This window comes from Protopterus annectens, chromosome 3.part1 (genome assembly GCF_019279795.1).
Source record: "Protopterus annectens isolate FY-2018-M chromosome 3.part1, PAN1.0, whole genome shotgun sequence".
Classification (NCBI taxonomy): domain Eukaryota; kingdom Metazoa; phylum Chordata; order Ceratodontiformes; family Protopteridae; genus Protopterus; species Protopterus annectens.
Genome location: NC_056732.1, coordinates 477,258,363 through 477,264,362, shown reverse-complemented (window position 1 = coordinate 477,264,362; position 6,000 = coordinate 477,258,363).

The following is a 6,000-nucleotide window of genomic DNA, read 5'->3' as shown; positions in this document are numbered from 1 at the left end:
TTGAACAATAAATAAATTAATAAATGCATAATATTTGCCCTAAAATTCAATATCTCATTCTAATTATTTAAAAAACAGTTAAATCTAACATATCTAACATCTTAGTTTATTTGTAAAAAAATTAGCAGGTGCAGTAGTACCTTCCTTATCTCATCCATATTTGCCAAAAGCAGTTTGGGCAGGATTACACACCTTAGCATCTATGGGTCACTGTCCTTGGCTGAGATAGATAAACACACTTGTTCAGGATGTTTTTTTTCACACAAAAGAGAAATGAAGATAGCATGGGCTGTTGTTTCTTTTGCTGAGCATCCCACTGATATTCTTAATGTGGGGAGAAGACATACAGGCACTGTAGATGTATTGTTAGCTTCCATGAGTTGGAAACATCTAAGTCTCTGAATGTTAAGCCAAATGAATGGGTAGCTACCTTTGACAAATTCCCAGGTGTGATAAATAATAATGCAGTAGTGATCCCTACATTTGAACATTCACAATTATAGTGTGCGTACTTATATAAGTGCACTTTTTAGCTTTACAATAAACATATTTTAATACAGGAGATCCACATATGCTATGTTTATCCCAGCAGTGGACCTAGATAAAAGGATATGATAAAAAAGTTGTCCTGCCCAGTGGTAAATTATTTTATTGTTTACTTCCCACAGCATCAAACATCCATTACCACCATTGGCACATCTTCACTTCCACTAAACCTGCCCAAACCCAAGATACTTACACTACTCACTACAAACTGGTCCCAAACTACACACAGAGAAGATCCCAACCCACTTAAAGAGATCTGAAACCCACATGTACACTTATTTTAATCAAAAATGTTAATAAAAATGCAGTAAAATGTGGACTTCATCCCTCATTGCAAGCCATATGGTCATAAAAATCATGCACTTCATAAGCAAATTCAGACAGATCATAACAACAAATAAGCTTAAAAATAAAAAAAACACACAATATCACCATCATTGTAATTAACCCTCATTCGTTACACTGGTAAAAATGCATGTACTAAAATTAAACAGTACCGTCACCAAAAAATGCTACCCCACCTAAAACAAATGTAGAGATTAACTCTGACCTTAGTTTATGAAAAATTACCTAACATAGTAAAATGGGTTAAAATGCAACCAAAGCCAACTTTGTGACTTAGATGGATGAAGCCCAGCTAATCCAGATGACTTTGGTTTAGTTAGCAACCTTAACCAATGGAGGAGTTGGTAGAGGAGGCTAAAGGATGGTAAGGCACTTTCTGTTTACCTCTCGCATGGGGTGGGTTGTGCTTACATTCCCAAGGTAAGCACTCCATGTCTGAGTTTCCAGTGGAGACTCAAGATCAAGAACATGCAGAGACACTAATTGCTGAGGAGAGCAAGACCACCTGAAAAGGTGGTGATGCCTTGTGCATCAAGCTGTTTCATGCTTGCATTTTGGGCAACTATAGGCATGCATGCTGGAGAACATAGGCACATTAAGTGAAAAACCTAGTCACCTCAATAGATGGTGTCACCAGTATAACCCTGACCCTAAGTTGAATGACTGAGTGGAGTGACATGAGTTGTGTCAACATGAATGGAGGAGGGAGCAGAGCGAAAAAATGCAACAGACAGAAAATGGATCTAATTCTGACTAACTAAAACCATAATTAAACTAGAAAACTAACATACCTTACCATAACCCTTGCTACACTACTGAAATACATCATAAATAGCTGGTATTACTTAAAAGTAATTAAAATTCTTTAAATCAAACAAATAATTGACATTACTTAAAGTTACCTTAGCACCAGAGCACAAAACCACCTAAGAGACACTCCTTTCATAAAATCTTTTGGAAAATATCTAAATCCCTATTCAGCAGATAACTTATTCAATCAATACAGCTCATTATAACATTCAAAACAGTATGGGAAACAATAATTCAGACAAAAAATAGGAAAATATAGTATGCATGGGGTTTTGGTTTGAGAAAATATCTGGCAAAACAGGATTAGGGAACTGGTTTATGGCTTTGCCATTTGTCCTATGTTTATCCCTAAAACTACAGTACAAGATATTTCATCGATTACACATCAGACCTCAACTATTCCATATATACATATACATACATGCTAACAGCAGAAGGAGGTATAAGGGTATGATAAAACACACATCTAAGCTGCAATTCAAAATAGTTTATCACCTTTCTACTAGCATCATCACAGTAGAACTCTTGGGTACTTTCGGGTACAACAGTAATGCTCACTATATTCACGTCAGATAACATAAATAGGTAAATAAATACATTTATCCTAAAAGCACCATCATATTCATTATAAAAAAAACCCAAAAATACCATTTTTATACCATTGATGCTTTGTATGTATAGTCAGTCTAACAAAGAAAAACAAAAAATCATGTTTAACCGACGATTAACTTTAAAAATGAAACAAGGGTACATGGCTACATGTGGCCCACTACAAAATGAAAATTGTTCAATGTATATAAATAATTGAGTTTACAGTAAAAGAAAATTTAAATATGAGAAGAATGTTTTCAACTGACCATATATAAGCTCTAGTTTAGGGAGCATTCACAGTGTCAAAAAATACTTAGCTTTACTTACCTTTTGCTATGTTGTAGTGTAGTGTAGTCGGTGTGTACTCCGAAATAAAATAAATCCTCTCCATGATCTCGCCTTCCTTCAGCTTTAAAAATGACCGAACGGTGTTTTAAGATGCATACCAGCGGAAAGACGCTGGTATGAAAAAAGCGTGAAAAAAAGAAAGTTGGCGCATGCGCAGAACAGTAAAAGTACGCGGACGTGTAAACACACGGAAAAAAAGTTAAATTAAAATTAAATTTAAATTTAAGGGTCGCGGGCCGCATGGAAGAGCTCTGAGGGCCGCATGCGGCCCGCGGGCTGGACACTCCTGCTCTAAATAATGACAGACATTTGAGTTTCGGACTTCATTTCCTTCAGAAAATATATGCTAACAAAAAACAGCTTTTTTTCTAGCAAATTTCTGAGTTTATAACAACAACAATAAAAATCTGTATGTATTTTGGACCTCTGTCCCGCCATTATTTTTGGTTTTATCCAGGTTTCTTGCACTAAGAGGTTGAGAGGTATACAGATGAGGAGGATAATGTATAGCAAATCTTGAGTCGTCAGGAACCACTAGTACTTCCAGAGAGTGGGTTAACTCAATTTTAATTACACTTGTAATTATTTATAGTAGTATCCATTTGAAAAGAATGAAACATCAACTAGTAACCACAACTACATGACTCATGAAAAGTTAGTTCTACATTACTTCACAGTACTCTCCATTGTCTACTCTGTGCACCACACAGTCAATTTTTTTATTAACATTCCTAAGTTTGAATTCATATGTATACCTTATAGTTTTGTGCTGCGCATAAGTCCAGAGGCATAGCAACAGTGGAGGCAGCTGCCCAGGATGTAAAGTGCTGAGGGGCTTAGTTGGTAGATGCCAATCTTTAGAGCATTACTGGCATTCAGTAGTAGTACTGCATTTGAGGACAGGGCATAAACATAAGGTGCAATGTATTTTCTTACCATTTCTTTTTGTTGAAATTATGCTCTCATTATGTAAAATGGGCTTTCTGATTATAAAATAAACATATTTTACTTTAGTTACTTCAGTGGAACTGTGCTTAGGATAGTAAACTTATGTCTGTATTTACTGTAGGCTGGATGAGCAGCTGTCCAGTTTCTTCCTGATTCCATATTCATATGACTTAGAATTCAAATTATGTAATTGTTAGTATAAACAGTTTGTAGTGGGTAGTTTTTTGTAGTCAACAGCAGATTTCAACAAAATAATGTAGTACAGTCAGGCAACTAGACAATAACTAAATAAATGCAGATATATCTAGTAAAAGTAAATTATAACAGAGTAAGATTCCTTGTAAAGTGTATAATGCCTTTTACTATCACTTGGTAGACAACTTTTAGTGTTCCATCTATGTTACTATATTGTGTATAAATCATTATACACTTATTCTGTTCTAATTTGCTTTCAACATGAATATAATGGTTCTACAGTTAATCATCAAAATCATCATCGAACAGCTATTCATCCAACGGAAATCATTGAACGCCCATCCATCGAACGTGCAGGTGTGAGACAGGGAAAGTAACTGCTTGGCCAACACCTCCCTGTTTCATGCACGGCAATATTTCAAACCCATCCAGCTGGGGGGGCTTTGCCCCCCCAACTATATATACCAACTCCAAGACCACACTACAGTAGAGAAAAGGGGTTTTTAATACTGCCATGTGTGGGACAGGGAAGTGCTAACCAAGTAGTTACTTTCCCTGTCTCATAACAGCATATTCAATGGATGGCTGTTTGATGATTACCATGCGATGAATAGTTGTTTGACGTTTATTTCTTTCAATGATTAACCATAGACCCAAATATAACTGCATTTTCTTTATTTTCTGAGTATACTGCATTTGTATGCTGAAATCTGCTATACGCTACAGAAAATGTATCCACTGCAAACTGTTTATACTAACAATTATATTATTAGAATTGCAGGTCACATGACATGGAATCTGGAAGTAATTTGACAGCTCCTCAGCCTAGAGTAAACACAAATAGGAGTCTACTATGCTTTAAGTATAGTTCCACTGAAGTAACTATAAAATAAATACTTTTTCCTTTAATCAGAAAGCCCACTCAACAAAATGATGGCATAATTACAGTAAAAAGAGAGAGCAACAAAAATCTTTACATTATATTGACGTGTTTAAGTGCTTCACGAGTTCTACACACTGTAGCAAGCTGCTTGCTGTGTGCTACAGTTTAAAAACAAAGGGAAAATGAGCTTTTTTGTCAGATTATTTGAGGATTTTTTTGCTCCTCCCCCTAAAGTTGAGGGAGGTGCCAGTCAGAGAAACAGCAAGGGCACTAGAATTACATTCTATGGCTCTGCACAAGTCCCACTCCCAATATACATTGCTTATCCCTTCAGTCCCTGCCAAAAAAAATACATATTATGTATTGATACTTAGTATTCTAATTTATTTTGTATTATGTACATATTTATGAATTTAATGCAGATTATGGCAAAATATAATAAAGTTTTGTATTATTTGTTAATATTTACTGCTTACATTACTTTTTATTTATATCAACCCCAGACAAAAAAAATCAGTGGATCCCCTACAGATTAGTTGCTAGTAGGGGGGTAGTTCAGTTAAAGAAGCAATATCTATCTATACTGACATTAAATTAAGTCACTAGCAAGTGCTGTGTCTTTCTACTTATTAGGTTCTCTGGACTTTAATAAAGAAAATTATGAACACTAAAATCAACAAGTCCATCACCTTTATTACTACTGATATTGAACTTCTAATACAGTACAGCCACACAATTACTGTATCACTTTCATCAAGGAAGTAACACAAACCTCCATGAACACAACTGCAGATGATCCCCACCTAACAGGTGAGCTTCTGGACATTACCCTGGAGAATGTATTTTTCTTTAACAGAAGTACTTATAGGCAAACCGAAGGAAGTGCTATGGCGGCCATGGCACCAAGCCTAGCAAACACTACACCGGTAATATCGGAAAAAACATATGTTTTACAACCCCCTCTTTCTCCAGGAAGATGGTCTGCCATTTAAGCTTTATATCACATGGAACAATTCCCTGGGTGGTCTCAAGGAGTTCTTCAAATACATTGAAGAATCTACCAACTTCCTTCCCTTCACCACTCACCAGTCTAGACAAAATAGAATTTCAGGATTTCAACATTTTCAAGAAACCCAAGTCTTGAAAACTCTCTGAACGGCCCAAGCTTCAGCTGAAATTAAACTGCCTCAAGAACATAAAGAACTTGCAGAGGCTTCAATGAACATGGTTACCAAAAAAAGACTTCTTCAAAGTATCCTCCAACAAATCATAGTACTAAAACAGAGCAATGCCTGCACTGCTCTTCCAACATCCAGAGACTACTGCTACACCAG